Source organism: Quercus suber, unplaced genomic scaffold, assembly GCF_002906115.3.
Source record: "Quercus suber isolate HL8 unplaced genomic scaffold, Cork oak 2.0 scaffold_274, whole genome shotgun sequence".
Classification (NCBI taxonomy): domain Eukaryota; kingdom Viridiplantae; phylum Streptophyta; class Magnoliopsida; order Fagales; family Fagaceae; genus Quercus; species Quercus suber.
Window position 1 is genome coordinate 605,224 of NW_027069730.1, and position 18,318 is coordinate 623,541.

General features: G+C 36.0%; 1 pseudogene; it reads left to right on the forward strand.

The window, feature by feature from the left end:
- Nucleotides 1-578: 578 nt before the first annotated feature.
- The window catches only part of LOC112002176 (UDP-glycosyltransferase 91C1-like), a 34,815-nt pseudogene continuing 17,075 nt past the window's right edge, over nucleotides 579-18,318 (forward strand).

An 18,318-nucleotide genomic window follows, 5' to 3' on the forward strand; every position in this document is an offset into this window, starting at 1 on the left:
TGAACTTACAAAACACTTCCCAATATTAGTAATAGATCCGACATTAAAAACATTGCATTTAAGAATTACTCGATCTTTAAGTTGACTAGTAATGTCTTTAATATTTTCATCTACAATACAAAAAAAAAATTAATATAAACTTAGTATAAACATGCACTGAAAATGAGTAAATATAGAGTTAAAAATTTATTATAAAGGCTTGATCAACAGGTCGAGTTGGATACAGGTACGCTTTCCAAAAAAAAAAATCCAAGGACAGTTACCAATTAAGCTAAAGGCCATCAGTAAAACCAATTAAGGCTGACTAATAGTGTTGTGGTCCAAAACTAATTAAGTAGAATAGGCCTTTAATAAGTCAGTACAAGCCTCACCATTGTGGCTTACGTAGGAGGAAACCAAAGCAGGTTAGCTTAATAGCTTTGCTATTGGAGTATGGGACAATACCGAAATAAGGGCAGTGTTTATTAAAGAAGACAGTTTATCTTCTAATTGATTCAAAGCTATGAGTCTACTTCTTGTTGGGATAGTCCCTAAATAGAGAGCCTAATAAAGCTGAGGGAACAATCATTTTCATAACCATGCGTGAAAGCCAGAACTTCATTGAGAGTTATCTCCATTTTGCACATAAAAATGGCCAGCGAAGAAAGCTTCACGTAGCAATATTTCCAGGGCTAGCTTATGGCCACATAATTCCATATCTTGAGCTCTCCAAGTTCTTAGCTCAAAAGGATCATAAAGTTTCCTTCATCTCCACCCCTAAAAACATTTCATCGCCTCCCAAATTTTGTTGCCACTGATAAACTTAGTAGAGCTTCCTTTACCCTACATTGATGGCTTGCCTCAAACTGCCGAGTCCACCTCCGAGTTATGGACTCACCAAGTCACAAACCTCAAAAAAGCCTATGACATGCTTGAGCCCCATCTGACTCAGTTTCTCCAGAACTCGGATGTTAACTACCAATTATTGCACACAAATAGTTTTTAGGAGGGGAGTGGGGAGATGGGTGAACCCACAATATACGAATATTGGATTGGAGAGGGCGGTAGATACCAATTGAATTACAAGTTCCTTGGTAACCGCACAAAAATTGAAATAAATAATCAATATTTGGGATGGATTTATGTTTAGAACAAGGAGGGCTATGGCCCCTCTTAGCCTCAAAATTTTTTTTTTTCTAATATATTTCTAAATGCTTTTATAGTATGTTTTTAAAAAATTATATTATAAAATGAAAATGAACAATTGAACCACAACTATGGCTCCTTCCTTAAAAAAAATAAAGAAATTCAATTTAGTTATTAATAACTAAGTAAGCTAATATTGTCAACTATCTCAAGAAATATTTTCAACTCGTGGAGAGACCACCAATACCTCAAGATTGATGGAACTTGTAATAGAAAAAACGACCTCAAATTATAAATAGATTTAAAAAATTGGTTCCAAAATTACTATATTTGGCCCCCTCAAAAATTTAAAATTGTCCAAGGACTCAAAACAAATAGGTCACCTAGCCTATTCATGTGATTGTGCACAATGAAACCTTGTGTCTATGTGGTGTGTTTATTTTTTAATTTTTGTGAACATCAAAATAGGTTAAACATTTGGGACTATGAAATTTGGGTGCTACCTAGATGTTATCTAGTTACACCAAAATGATTTCTTTGTTTATTTTTTTAATTTCATTTTTAATTTAAAAAAATTGGGAATACAACACTTTAGATTAAAGTAAACTTTTGGCCCATAAAATTTGAGATTGTTTTCATTTTGGCTATTTACATTTTCAAATTTTCATTTTGGCCACTCATATTAGAGTTCGTTACAATATTGGCCACACTGTTCATTTATGCTAGTAATATAACTGTCCAAAATACCTTTTTTTTTGCTTACAATGACAAAATTCCTATATTCCATGGTATTTTAGAACTAGTATTACATGAAATAATTAAATATGAATGACATATAACAATCGGATTACTAACAAAAATGAATGACATGACTAATATAAACATGAAATTAAACATAAAGAGATAAAATAAAATGAACATTAACTCCTTATTCCAATATGAAAACCGGAGAATAAGAGCTGACAACAAAGACTCATATGCATACTTATTAAGGGTTTTTAAAATGTAATGGTAAAAATGAAAATAGCCTCAAATGTTGTTGATGCCTACTTTGGCAAGAAGGCCCAATAACAAGAAAAAGCCCAACAATACGAGAGACACTAAGGGAGAAAAATTAGCAAAATGAGAAGAAAACCATTAACCCTGAGTGGCAGGAATAATGGTCCATGGGCCTATAAGATAGTCAAAAGGCCCCAAAGAAAGCAAGCGGGCCCAAGGGAGCCCAAAGAAAGAAGTAGTAAGCCCATGAGAATTATGAAAAATAAAAAGCAAGTAAAAATGGGCCAAAGGAGCCCAAAGGAAGAAATTAGTAAATGAGGTTGGTAAAGAGGCCAATAAACCCCAAAAGTAAAATATATGGTAATTAGGCCGAGGAAGCCCGAAAGATTTACCAAAAGCCCATGGGAATGAAGGATTAGAATGGGTCGAGGATGCCCAAAGGAATGAAGCAGGCCGACGATACCCAAAGGAATAAAACAGGCCAAGGAAGCCAAAAATAGTATAAGAACAATCCCAGTAGTAGTACTGGGCTACATGAACTAAGTAAAAGGGAAAGTACGCGGCAGGTCCAAAGGAGGCCCAGCGAGCACAAGCCAAAATGCAACATGGCAAAGGCAATGAGGTGGTGTGGCAAAAGTGTTAGCCGACCCATAAAGAAGAAAAGGGCTGGATTGAAGAAGGAAAGGCCCATGCCTAAGCAAAACCCAGCCCGGGGAGAAAGCAAGATACAAAGAACGAGGATCCAGTAACTTATCCACGCCACAGGAGGTTAAGAATGAGTGGCAGAACGGGTAGCAAAGACCAGAGAAACCCCCAGGCCATGACAAACACATGAACGACAGATAAGCCCTGGACTCACATGGAAGTGGAGCATGCACAAGACTCAAGCACCACCCGCTTGTACCCAGCCAATACAAGAACGGTGGGTCGTGGGTCAGAGGTAAGAGAGGGTATGGTTTGGCGGTGGGGAGAAGGGGGAAGTCTATTCTGGAGTTCCCACTCTAGCTCTTTTGGGGGAAATGTCTTGCTAGGATGACATAGCACCCAAAATAGGAAAAGATGAGCTGGAATCACTAGGTGCATGCCATAGGAGTTAGTAAGAGAGAATGCCCAACCCTTATTCGGATAGGAATGCCACGGAGAGCAAGAAAACAAAACAACACTCTTTTGTTTGGGAATGGAACGTGGCACAGCCAGCACAAAGAAGTGGTGATGGTTGGGCAGTTGACAAACTAGTGGCTGGTCTGGGAAGGATACCCACACCCGAACAAAAGTAGTTGAGGGGTAAAACAGTAAAACATCACAGTAGGCAGTATAAAAGGGCCTTGGCTGTGCACAAGAAGGAGTACAAACACAAGAGATAACAAAGAGAAATAAGTAAGAAAGAGTGAGAAAGAAAAGAAGCAAAAAAAAAGAAAAAAAAAGAAAAGAAAAGAAAGATAAGAAAGAAAAAAGGTAACATAGAAATCAAAAAGAAAAAATGGAGAGTGAAGGGAAAAACAGAGAGTGAGAAAACAAGAGGTGTAGTAAAGGCATGCACCAATAGACTACTCCCTTCTCTCCCTCTCAATAGCCTACTCTCTATTAAGAATTTGGAGATAAGCCATCTAGGCCCATTCTTTCAAAGTGAGCAATTTCTGTAACAAGATTTCCCCTGTGAGATTGCCCACATTGAAGGGTGGTTTCCTTCCTAGACTTAAATCTCTTAAGAAACCAAGCATGGTAGACTAACCATTCTTTCTTTTCTTTATCGAGCATTAATATTGTTTCCTTTTCTTTTAACATTGTTATTAATCTATTTCTACTGTACCCATTTCACTATGTTCTTTCTCCCTTTTACTAAGAGAATTGTTTAATTATTTTCTTTGGTTGATAGCAAACATATTCTTTTTATTTTTATCATATTATTATACCCTCCGGCTATAACATTTTTGTGACAACATCTTTTGCCGTGGGCACATGACTAAGGTCCTAGCAAAGGGGTCCTAGTTTGTGCACAAGCTGGCTTAGGGTGAGTTTCAGTCAAGCCACTCTCAACTCTCCTACCCTAAAACTACTGGGCCATAACGCGGTAGGAAGTAGTCCAGCCCAGAATTACAAAAAAGGCCCATCACAAACATTAAGTCAAAAGTGTATTTTAGTGTTATTTTTAATCAAAGAATATTGGATATAGATTACATAATAAGTATGAGTTACTTTTATTTGACTTGTTTATTATGAAAAAGTCAATTATAATATTTGATTAAAAAAAAAATTATTTTTATGAATTAGTTCCACCCGCAGGTTAAAAGCCAAGATTTATCCCAATACAACATCCTTATATTCTTGTTGATTGATGATGGCGTTAGACACTTCCAAAGTCGAAATCTTGGCTCTATCCCAAAACAACATCCTTATATTCTTTCTAATTGATGATGGTAACTGATCACTTTTTTACCTGTAGTTCTAAGCTCAAACTTAGTGGGATTAATTAATTATTTTATTTTTTATTTTTTATGGAAAGCTAATGATCATTAAACTAGTAATTAAGAGGGGAACAATAAAAGCTAAAAGGTAGTGTTATTAGTCGACTAATGAACCAACAACATATTAATTTATTGTTAGTGATTAACTGATTACACTTATAGAGGTTTAAACCATATATGTTCTGTTAGTGTTTCTCTATACCCTTTTCGCCACCTATATATAAAGTCATAGAAACCATCATTTCTATATACAATCAAATCAAGGTTTCTTTCTTTCCATGTGATAAATAATCATAATGCTTTGGGCAAGGTGGTTGGAAGATGGGTTATTTTGGTGCAACAAGATCAATTGGTCGTGTTAATAAATTGAAAGGGTTTGTATGGGAAGGTGATAGAAGAGAGTGAGCACACAAGTTGTTTTTCTTGCATGAATTGCCCACGCTTGAATTGTGTGTGCTCACCCTCTATCTATCGCCCACCTCTCTCTCTCTCCCCCCTTTTATGTTTACACACTTTAGGAAGATGTAGATTGATGTGTAATAGTTTTAAAATAATTTGTTGAAGGGAAGAGAGTGAGCACACAAGTTGTTTTTCTTGCATGGACTGCCCACGCTTGAACTATGTGTGCTCACCTCTATCTATTGCCCACCACTTTCTCTCTCTCTCTCTCTCTCCTTGCGTACACAATGCAGGAACAAGTAGATTGATAAGTGTCACGTACTATTTTAAAGTAAATTTCTTTTAAGATATATAAATACCAATAAGTAGTCAATTTTTGGTTCCTCTAGTTCCTTGTAAGGTAAATCATGCATCCAATTTTTATTAGGTTTTTTTTTTTTTTTTGGGTAAACTTGGAATTGATAGAGTTTGTTTGCTTGTTTTGTTTTTTTTTTTTTTTCTTCGTGAAAAGGTAAAAACACTCAATTCATGCATCCAATTTTTATTAGGTTTTTTTTTTTTTTTTGGGTAAACTTGGAATTGATAGAGTTTGTTTGCTTGTTTTGTTTTTTTTTTTTTTTCTTCGTGAAAAGGTAAAAACACTCAAACACAGGACATATACTTTCATAAAAGCTCATAGAGTCTAACATTCCTCTCCATAAGATCCAAGAACACATTAGATTCATGCACTTTTGCACTTGACTGAAGCATGATGCTTGTTGTTCATTGAGTGTTAATAAAAGATTTTTTTTTTTAATTCATTTTTTTTAAAAGACTTTTTATTTGATTACTTGTGGATAGCTTCTATCCAATGACTGACTATTATATTTGCAATCAGCCCTGTTTTTCATTAAGTATGTAGACAGCTGAGTCCATTCTAGTGCTGCCACTACTTGGTTGGGTGCATGGGGTGGAAGTCCAAGTCCAACAAATCCTTGCCAAGCTATATATGGATGGAACATACTTTGATATATGGATGGAATAGAGAAGAAAGAAGTAAGAAGAAAGAAGAAAGAAGATTGATATGATGAAAAAGGCTACAAAGGTTGGTAGATATTTGAGAGGAAGAAGAAGTTGGTAGATATTTGATGAAAAAGGCTACAAAAGTTGGTAGATATTTGAGAAAGGTTTGGGTCATGGTCATGAAGGAGATTAAATTATGTCTACTAATTAGTTACCTGTCAGTTCTTCTATTAGCATCATGATTCTGTATTAAGTTGTAAACGATTCTCCTAACCTTTGTCAATGAAAAAGGAATTGCTTCTCCTCCAAATTTGCTTGGTTTAATCCTCTTGGTAGTGTAAATTGGATAACATATGCTCCATAAAGCAAAATGTTTTGTCTTATTAGACTGTGGTCGACTTGATTTTTTTTTTCATAAGTTTAGTGATAATATTTTTTAAAACTATAAAAGTGGCTTATAATAATTGCAACATAATAAAGATTGTATCAATAGTAGGTTAATGTAAAACTGATGTTACTCTAATCACTACTTATCACCTTTATAAATTATGAAAAAAATTATAAAAAAAGTATTTATCATTTGACATAATTTTGTTTGTTAATATATTAACATTTTCATGTCTTTTAACAAGCATGACCTCACAATTAATCTTGCTCTACAACAAGATGGACCTTGGACTTACCAGTACCACTTGTGGGATGCATAACAATTAGTTTTCATATGTTGTTATTATTTGAATCCAATACATAAAATGTATTCTAGATCATATGACTTATGTGATAATCATGTTACTTGGTTAAATGAGTTAATAAATTAAATGATCAAAATGCATTTTAAAAGTTTTATGAATTATTATGGAATGGATTGAGAAAATTATTGCATATTGATTTTAAAGATCAAATTTTTATCTTTTACCGAATGAGAGTATATCATTGGACAAAATCATACAAAATATCATTGGCAAAGAAATATGAACATACCTTAAGGAGATTTCCTAAAAGGAAAGTTTTAGAAACATTATGACCAAGAGTCTTGTATCTCAATTAGCACAACATGTTATTTTAGCACCTCATGGGTCAAATTCTCCAACACTCCAACTATCAAATTATCTATTAAAAAAAATTATGGCATAAGGGCCCTTACCTAGTCTTTGATGAGTTGATTTAGATCAACCTAGATTGACTTGTATTTTTTTTTTTTCACATACCAAAAAAAAAAAAAACTTAACATACTTTGTATCCTAATTTTTCATATTTTTTTTTTCAAAACAAATAAATGAAAAAAAGAAGAAGAAAAAACTCAAAAATAAAAGTTAGAATAATACATAAATATTTATATTTATAGTCTGAAAATAAATTCTAATAGTCTACTAGTATAATAATTCCACAAATGAATATATAAAAAAAATAAAAATTGAGTCAACATGTTACACATAAAACATAAAATAAAGTTAAATCATCTATAAACTAAATGTGCTTTTTTGATTAGTTTTTTTATTTTATTGAAATTGTATTTGCTTATTTGCTAAAAGTTGAATAGAGTTAAAAATATAAAACAAAAATGTTAATTAATACATAATCAAATAATTAATATATAAACTTTTAAAAAAAAAAAAAAAAAACTCAATGTTAGCAGTAGATTTAATTACATTAAAAATATTGCATTTAAGAATTACTCGTTAAGACTACTTGTAATGTCATTAATATTTTCATCTACATTACAAAATATTTAATAAAAAAACTTTACAAAAAAAAAAAAAAAATCTTGTGCCCCTGGTTCTTTTAGAGTCGGCTATAAAAATCCTGTTCCAAGCCTACATAAAGGAGATGGTTGTCGCTTCTTTCCATACTACATAATTCAGAGTTTTTAGACACTCCTTTTTTAAAAGGAGTAAGGCTTGGAAGCCAATAGATTGATTATTGTGAACTTTAATAGAGTCTTGCGCATTTTTTGGTTTTAAAGATCAGCTTGAAGGGGCAGCTTCATTGTGATTGTGGGTGGTAGTGGAATGATAGTCACAGCTCACAGGGATGATTCGTGGTTCTTTCTGTTAAATGGTGGGGAGTTACGTTAGTGAATACTGACCAATAATGGTACCATTAATTTATTAGGTTAACTTGCAATGCAAGTGATGACATCAATAAATGTGTATTCATGCTGAGTTGCAAAAACAAGCTACCTGATTCCCTTCTTAGATTATGATTTTCAAGGACTTTTGAGGGACTGTCCAGATTAAATGCTATAATGTACTTATCTTATTTTGGTAATTAACTAGTTAGTATTATTATACTACAAAGGCTTCTTTAAGATAGAACATCAATAAATGTTGGTGAAAGATACTGACTAAATAGGACAGAGAAATGGCAACTTTAATTGTCTTTCTGATAGTTACAGCATAAAATACAAGAAGCTATTGTTGAATATATGCTTGATTGGCTTAATTTCTAATGGGTATGGAATAATTGATATGATTTCCTTGCAGGATGTGGCAGGGATTTCTTGGCTCCACTCTCTCCTCAGCAGACCTTGCATTGTTTGCCTTATATATGTTTGTTATAGCACCAAATGATCTGAGAATGTCCCTTATCAGACATCTTCTTTCTGATCCCACTGGAGCAACCATGATAAGAACATATCTTACAGTATAGTTTGTACTTTGTATCTTTTTTTTTTCCCCTTGTTAGGTCTGTTAAAGAAAACAATTTAGACAACACTAGGAGCCCACCCACTTTTGATAATTACTAGGTATTTGTATATACATACACCTGTGTCTATCCTATCCTACCTCCTCTAGTCTGAGCACGATGATGTGGTTATTGGTTATTTTGCACCCAAATCTCAAGTTGCACATGTTGGATTTTTGTGCTTTTTGTTCATGAAAGTAGAGTTACAATGTCTCTCTCTCTCTCTAGCTTCTGTAATGCTTACCTGCCTAGATGGAGCTTTCGGCTTTCTTATTAAAATAAAAATAAAAATGTGCTCCTATTATTTCAGGAATAGTTTTAGAGATGCCATATGCAATGCAATTAGACGAAAGTGAACTAGTAGATTGTGCGGCTCAGTGGCATTGCTAGTTTCTATCTCCATTAGATTTATTAATTTAACAATATAAATACATTATTCAATTAAACAAGATAAATACTATTGCTACTATAATTAAATTGATTAATTGTACTATTGAAAATCTAATTAATTTCTAAAAAAAAAACTCTAATTAATTAAATATGCATAAGTATAATCAAAATCTAATTGATTATATTTATGTATATTTAATTAATTAAATTCATCGAAAAAGAACATTACCCACATGGAATAATTGTATGCTCACATAACTACCATAATTAAACAATTATCACCAATACGATTTTTTCTTTTAATTAAAATTTCTTAATCTTTTTACAGACCAATTAAAATTGATCTTTGATTATCCTACACATGCCCATCTATGTTAAGATCATGGATCAACCAATCAAATTTAAACAATAACAAATATATATAAAACCTAGTGATCTAAGCATCATTTTATACATTGAAAGAGGCCAATTTTTATAGAAATTACACTTTGACCACTTATGATATGAATTTTATGTTTAAGGTCATTAATAAAAAAATAAAAAATAAAAAAATAAAAAAAAAATCAAACCTAAAACTACCGTTTTACATCTAGATCAATTTTATGTTTTACTCTAATTTTATGTTTTACATCTAGAGGCCATAAAATTTTTTTATGTTTTACTCTAATTAATTAAATATACATAAGCATAATCAAAATATAATTGATTATATTTATGTATATTTAATTAATTAAATTCATCGAAAAAGAACATTACCCACATGGAATAATTGTATGCTCACATAACTACCATAATTAAACAATTATCACCAATACGATTTTTTCTATTAATTAAAATTACTTAATCTTTTTACAGACCAATTAAAATTGATCTTTGATTATCCTACACATGCCCATCTATGTTAAGATCATGGATCAACCAATCAAATTTAAACATTAACAAATATATATAAAACCTAGTATCTGAGCATCATTTTATGCATTGAAAGATGCCAATTTTTCTAGAAATTACACTTTGACTACTTATGATATGAATTTTATGTTTAAGGTCATTAATAAAAAAAAATTTCAAACCTAAAACTAACGTTTTACATCTAGATTTGGAAAAGTGGCGAATGGTGAGATGAAATGTTGCAAAATGGAGTGTTTACAATTAACAATTACTTGTATGATCTTGGGCATAGTTAGGAATTTTGGAGCAAAGAAGTTATTTCTTGGCCCTCTAAAGCTATGCATTATTGTATCAATGGGAAAAGACACTTCAAATAATGGTATGGAAAGGAAAGGCTTATGGAAGAACTTGGAGGTGTTTCAGGCTCAAACACACCATTGCCATGGATATTGATGGTAGATTTTAATGTAAATCTGCTTGTGAAAAAGTAAGTGGGGGAAGTAGGAATTTTATCTTCCTTTGAAATAGATTTTGAGTTGTGCAAATGCAACATTGAGATAGGCCCACCCTTATGTAGGCTGCCTCTATACATGGAGCAATAAAGGGATGCAGAGAAGTTTGTTGCTAAGAAGCTTGATAGTGTCTTAGTCAATATGAACCGGTTGTCTTTTTTTTTTTTTTTTATAAGTAGCATGTGCTGAACTTTCATTAAACAGAAACTAAGTTCATATTTGATACATCACGATGAATTTGATTCTGAATTATGGTAGGAGTATCCTCCACCCATATTGTACAATCATTCACACTTTTGGCATGTCTAGCCAATATATGTGCTGCAAAATTACCACTTTTGCTAATGTGGGTTGCTTCCCACGAGTTGAACAAGTTCAGCCCCTGTTGAATTCCTTCCATCAATTTTTGAATTGACCTAAGTGTCGGGCACTTCCCCTTTATGGCATTCGCCATCGTTTGAGCATCGCTTTCAATGATAATGTCTTTCAGACTAAGGTCCCAAGCTAGAAGAATCCCTTCCTCCACTGCTCTTGCTTCAATCTCCAGGGAACGAGAACGGCAAGTCCACATTCCTGCACATTGCTCCCATTAACTGTCCCCATTCATTTCTGATTACAACCCCAACCCCATAGCTTGCATTTTCTTTGAATACCGCTCCATCCACATTGATTTTATATCATCCTTGTTGAGGGGGGGTCCATGGAGGCTTAGTGATGGGGGCTGGCCTTTCTTGAGTCTGTTTTATCTGTCTAACTTCCTTCAAGTACTCCGCAACTTCTCTGACAATCACCTCAGGCCTATTACACGGCCCTCCATGTTTAACTAAGTTCCTATTGTTCCATAGACTCCAAGTCGTAACCGCGAAGAGGTCCCAATCCACTCCTAGGCAATTCTCCTTTATTTCCCACACATTGTCAAGGATGTTCAAGTGAGGCTTGGGCAGAGAATGGAGTTTGGTTTTTGTTTCACTCCACACCACTGCAGCCACTTTATAGCCCCACAATATGTGTCCTGAGGATTCACATAGCCCACATAGATCACAATTATCTTCCTGCCTAATCCTTGTTGCTTTCAACTGAAGCTTTGTTGGTTTCAACTGAAGTTTTGTTGGCAAAATATTTTTGGCTGCCCTCTACATGAAGTGCTTAATCTTATTAGGACAGTTCAAGTTCCAGATCATTTTCCAAATAACTTTCATCCTCAACCCATCCGAGTATTCCCCTCTCTCCCCTTGTTGGTTTCTCTTTTCTCCATATTTTTGTGCCACTCGATATGCACTTCTCACATTAAATTTACCATTATGTGTCCAGGCCCAAATCAAGGAATCATCAGGGAGGCGGGAGCTGATTGAAATTCCTAAAATAACATCAACTTCATGAGGAAGGAAGATATTCTTTACCATTGCCACATTCCAACCTCTTCTCTTCGTATCTATGAGACTTGAGACCATCTCCACCTCGGTGTGTGAACCCTTTGGACTCACCAATTTAAAGGACTTTGGTGTAGGAAGCCATCTATCCTCCCAAATGTGTACTCGTTTCCCATTTCCAATGGTCCATTTGGAACTCTTCACAATGATATCCTTGGCTGCCATAATACTTCTCCATGCATAGGAGGGTCGGCTGCCCAATTGTGCTTCTTTAAATGGGATGCCCACGAAATACTTCGCTTTAAAAACTCTATGAATCAGGGAGCTTGGATTTTGTTGGATCCTCTACCCTTGCTTCACCAATAGGGCCAAATTGAAGGCTTTTAGATCCCTAAACCCCATACCCCATTTCACCTTTGGAGTACATAGTTTTTCCCATGAAACCCATGCCATTTTTCTCTCTTTTTCCTTCTGCCCCCACCAGAATTTACTCATCATCGAATTCAGCTCCTTGCACAGTGTGTCTAGGAGTTTAAAGCAACTCATCGTGTATATGGGGCGTAGCTTGAGCCACCGCTTTGATAAGAATTTCCTTACCCGCATTGGACAGAAGTTTGCCTTTCCAACCAACTATTTTCCTCCCTACCTAGTCTTTTATCCTATTGAAAGCTTTCCTTTTTCCCTTGCCAACTAGTGGTAGCAACCTGAGGAACTTTCATGGTGCCGGATAATTTGGGCCCCAAAATGTTGCTTCACATGGTTCTACACATCCCTATTGGTGTTTTTGCTGAAAAAAAAGGGAGGTTTTCTCCTTGTTGAACTTTTGGCCTGAATCCCTTTCATAATCCTTAAGAACCTTCATTACCTTGTTACTTTCCTCAACAGTAACCCTACAAAGCACTAAGATGTCATCAGTGAAGAGTAGGTGGGATATTCTTGGCGCTTCTTTACAAACTGAGATCCATTTGATGTGCCCTGTTGCTTTTTCCTTTTTCAGCATAGCTGATAGGCCCTCTGCACATATCAAGAAAAGGTATGGAGAGATTGGGTCCCCTTGTCGGAGGCCCCTAGATGGAGTGATCTTGCCCTTGGTTTTACTGTTGATCAACACTAAATATGACACCGTGGTCACGCACATCATTATAAGAGATATCCACTTGTCATGGAAACCCAAACTTCTCATCATTGCCTCTAAGTAAACCCATTCCACTCTATCGTAGGCCTTGCTCATATCGAGCTTACTGGCCATAAGAGTCTCCTTCCCCTTTTTCCTTTGATTAATGCAATGCATCGTTTCAAACGCCACAAGGACGTTATCAGTAATGAGCCTCCCTGGCACAAATGCACTTTGCGATTCATTTCAGTCTATTAGCTAACACTTTGGAAATGATTTTATATACCACATTGCATAAACTTATGGGTCTGAATTCAGTGATTTTTTGGGGTGATTTGACTTTAGGAATAAGGCAGATAAATGTTTCATTAAGATCACTAAGCATCACACCAAAATTAAGTGCATTTAGTACACATTTAATCACATCTGAGCCTACTCTATCCCAATAATTTTGATAGAATATAGGAGACATATTGTCAGGGTCTGGAGCCTTTGTGGAGTGCATTTGTTTGAGAGCTCTCCATACTTCCTCTACCTTGAAATCAGTCAATAACTCATCGTTCATCTCAGGGATAACTCAGGTATTGATTGCACTCAAACTAGCTTCAAAGTTGGTTGGATGATTTGACTTGAAAATGGCATCAAAATACTCCAAGATTATACCTTCAATCCTTCCCTGGTATTCTTGCCACACCCCCTCCAAATTCTGCATACCCACAATTTTATTTATTCGGCGCCTTTGACTGGTAGTAGCATGAAAAATCTTTGTATTTCAATCCCCCCATTTAATCTAGAGTGTTCTAGACCTCTGGTTCCACATGATTTCATTGATCTCTAGTTTCAGCTTTCAGATCTCCTCAGCATTCTCAAGATCACATTCAGTGGCTTCTAGCAATTGGAGCTTACCTTGCTTCTGTTTGAGCACATTATTTATATTGCCAAAAACCTTCCAATTCCACCTTTTCAAATGTTCCTAACAACTCTTCAATCTGTCCATAATTTTAATCTCTGGGTTACCTCGAAGTGGATCCCAAGCTGACTCCACCACTTCTCTACATCATTCCTCCCTTGTCCACATAGCCTCTAAAAAGAAACGCTTCTTCTACTGAACTCGTGGTTGGCTTCGCTTAAAGGAGAGAGCCAACAGGCAATAGTCTGATATAGACATAGAAAAATGATGAACACAAGCTTTTGGGAATTTCCTCATCCACGCCTTAATCGCTATCATCCTATCCAGCTGGAGCTTTGTCCTTTGATTGCCTAGGCGACCATTACACCATGTAAACTGTTGTCCCACAAAGCCTAAGTCGAACAACCAATACCTACTTAAACAATCTTAAAATCCCTTCATCTGCCTAATATCTCCGTCTGACCCCCCTGACTTTTCACTATTGCACACGATTTCATTGAAATCCCTAAATACAATCCATGAAAGGTCGCACTGAACTTTCAGAGCTTCCAACAGTTGCCACGAAATGTTTCTTTTTTCAATTTTGGGTTAGCCATAGAAGCTCGTCGCATGCCACAGACTTGATATTGGATATTTGCGCACAATCACATTGATATGGGAATTGGAATAGCTTTTGAAACTTACCTCAGTGCCTTTTCTCCACAATAATGCCAAGCCGCTACTCTACCCATCACTTTGCACTACAATGCCTTGTGTATATTCTAATTTGGTCTGAATCCCTTTAGTTTGGTCTGAATCCCTTTAATCCTGCTTGTACCAGCCTTAGTCTCCGCAAGAAAGACCAAGAGTGGGTCTTTTGCTCTCACCTCATCGGTGAGTGTTCGAATCACTAGGGAGGACCCTGAGACCCAGTAGTTCCATGCTATAATACTCATGGGGCTTGGCAGTGCTGCATTGCAGCCATCGCCTCACCACCATCCCTTTCCTTAACTTCCTTTGATGTTGAGTAGGTTTGTTTCATGCCCTTTCTTCTTTTCTGAACACAACCATTCGGGTCCAACTCTTTTAACGGGGTTGGGCCCTCATGTTTCTGGTTAATTGGACCTATCTCATCATGGGTTGGATCCACTTTTGGGCCCCTTGCCAATTGTTTCCAATGCGCGCTTTTAGGGCCCAGCTTTTCGCAGTCCAGCCAAACTTCGGATCAAAACTCATTGCCATTGGGCCTCGCCCACTATCTAATTTGTTTGGGCTTTCATCCTTGTCTTTTAAATTTGGATTTGGCGCCAACACAAACTTGAAATTTGGCTCTTGCACCTGACATGTTTCTTTTTCTCATTGCATGTCTTCTATAGGTTCGGCCTGGATTGTGTGTAGGACTGGTGATTTTTCATTCAAATGGGATACCTGCTATTCTGTATTTCCCCCCGACCCATTGACCTTACCACTTTCATGCAACTTCTTTGTCAGCTATTTTGGAGCACCTAACTTTGATTCCTCCCAGGTAGAGCTACTGCCACCTTGAGAAGTCAGCTTAATCACGTGATCCCTACCTACCTCTATCTTTTCCCTAGACAGGCCGGACAAAACTATTGTCTTCTCCGACCTAACTCCGGCTGCCCAGGCTCTGTCTTCTTGGCTTCCTTCCCAACCATGCTTGAGTGGGTCATTCAAGCTCCTTCTGCTTGGTTCTCCTCTCAACCAAGCCCTATATTGAAGGCAGCCTTCCACCAATTGGGCATTCTCAGATGATTCTAGGCATTTTTTTAGTGCATGGCTAAGCAGTCCACATCAATAACAAAAATTGGGAAGTCTTTCATATTTAAAGTTAACTCACCTGCACTCACCTCCTTCAATAGTGATTCATTTTCCTTGAATAAGTCTTTTTGTGATATCAATATGGACCCTCACTTGAAGGCATTTGCCCCAGTGAACTCCTAATTCGGGCACATCGACCTCCATGACTATCCCTATCGTGGATCCAATTTCCTACCTAGTTTCCCTTGTTCTACTCTTTAGAGGTAGATTGAAAATCTGAATCCAGAAGGGTGACCATTTTAGCTCAATCTCCTTTGAGGTTAACTCTCCTTCAAAGTCTTGGATTAGCATCAGCTGTTTCTCATAGCTCCATGGACACATATCAAGCACTTTCTTCTTATCTTTCCTATCTCCGAACTCGACCAGGAACAAATCCTCTTCTAACTCAAAAATATTAACTCCCTTGTTTGTTTTCCACAGCATCCTCAAATTCTTTCTTAGTGCATCTAGGCTTATGCTTCTATGGGTCACTACCTTCATAATAGCACAGTTTTTTCCTATCTCTTTTGCAACTTTGGTACTACTACTTCCAAGCTCAATTCCTTTGTCCTCCTCCTCCGTGAAGGATAATTTCCCCCATAACTCTTCGTGCTCTTCTGACATTGTATGCTTCCTCCTTTAGCCACCCTAAATGGATGTTACTACCTAAAACCCACCCTCGACCTTACCCAATGAAGGCCACACTAACTCTTGCAAGAGCTGCAAGACTAACACCTGCTTCTACATGCACGAGCACACAAGAGCACCCCCAAACCCTTGAACCAGTTGTCTTAATAGAGCAAACTTTGGCAGAGTTTCTTCCTTTTAGTATTTCTTATCATTTCTTAGCCTTATTCTATAGGAAAAGGAAAGTTTGCATGATCTTAGCCTTTAATCAAACATGTAGATGTAGTTGTGGGTTTTCTGTGAATCCGCACAAAAGTGAAGTGTTCTGTGCAAAGATTGCTCCCAGTTTGAAACATAAAATCCTAAATTTACAATTCAAAGAAGGCTCCTCGCCAATGAGATAGCTGAGGCTTCCTCTCATCTCTCATAAGGTCATTGCTGCTGCTTGCAATGCAAACCTTTAATTGACAAGATTATTGCTACAATATCATCTTGGATAGTCAATAAACTTTCTTTTGTTGGGCTTAGAAGGCTCAAGCTTTTGTGATTTACCCTGCATAGTATTCAACATTATTGCTTCGGCAATATACTCCCCAAAAAAGTTTTTAAAACCAGTGAACAAAAGTTCAATTCATTTCTTTGGAAAGTTTAGGAGGGTAGCAATGGTAACTTTAAGGTGTCATGGAAGAAACTTTGCATCCCTAAAAGGGAAGGTGATTTAGCATTAAAGAGAATAGAAGATTAGAGTAAAGTAGGCGAAGTAGCTGTGTTGAAGCATATTTGGCATCTTTGGGTGATATGGGTGCATTGAAATTTGCTAAAAGATAAAATTTTTTGGACTACCAAAGTTCCATAGACTTGTAGATGGGGATAGAGGAAGCTATTGAGATTAAGGGGTTGTTGCTAGGGAGTTCCTAAGCTTTAAAGTTGGGTACGGCTCCCATATCTTCCTTTATCATGACAGCTGGTGCTCTTTACCAAATGTAGGTTTTTAGAGTCATCTATGATCTTGCTAGTGCTTTGATGCAAAAGTTAATATAGTTAAAACTTTAAAGCAATAGGAGCTGGTCTTGGAGGCTTGCTAGGTTAGAGGATTAATCTCCATTCAAAGTAAACCATTTTTGGTTAAGTTGACAGAAAAGGGACAAGGCAGTGTGGTCAATTGCTGATTTTGGGAACAATTTTGGAAACTGCTATGGTTTCCTCTTTATATCCTTTGACATTTCTTCATAGGATGGTTAGCAATAAAAAACAAGTTAAGTACCAAAAAAAGAATGCTGAAATGGGGCTTTACTAGGGATACTCTTTGCTACTTTTGTCAAGGGGATAGTTATGATAAAAATTATTTTTTCTTTACTTGAAGGATATGGAGTGCTGTTTTGAGGTCTTGCTTAGCGAACTATGTTAAAACTGACTGGGAGGATTTGATGGTATAGGGTATTGATAATCTTTAAGGAAGAGGTTATAGCAGCTTCTTATGTAAACTAACGTGGTTAGCTGCTCTTTATCATATCATATGTGGGCTCAGAAAAATGCAAGAATTTATGGTAGCTAGTGAGATTAAAATAGCAGAAGGTATAGTAAAGGTTGTGAGTAAAGATGTTAAATTTAGATTATGGGACATTATATTGAACAAAATTCTTTGTTCAAATTGGGGAATCCCTCATTCCATTCCCCAGGACTCTGTGACTTGGAATGTTATGGTAGTTGTTAGTTCCGACATCTATTTGATGGGGTGTAGTGTTGTATAAAAAGATGTTGTAGTGTATAATTGGGGAGGGCTGAGATGCCTCCCCTCTCCTCTCAATAGTTAATTTTAGTTAAAAATACAATATACACTTGCTAACTTTGCCTAAAAATCATTTTAGTCATTTTTTTTTTTGGGGGTAAAAATGAACTATTTTTGAGAAAGTGGTAAAGAAGAACCAGATTAAAGAAAAGTAAGCCATTCAAAGTCTAATAATTGGTACAAAATACAGGGAGGGGGATTTGAATACAAAACAAACAAATCACTATTAAGGTTCCATTCCTT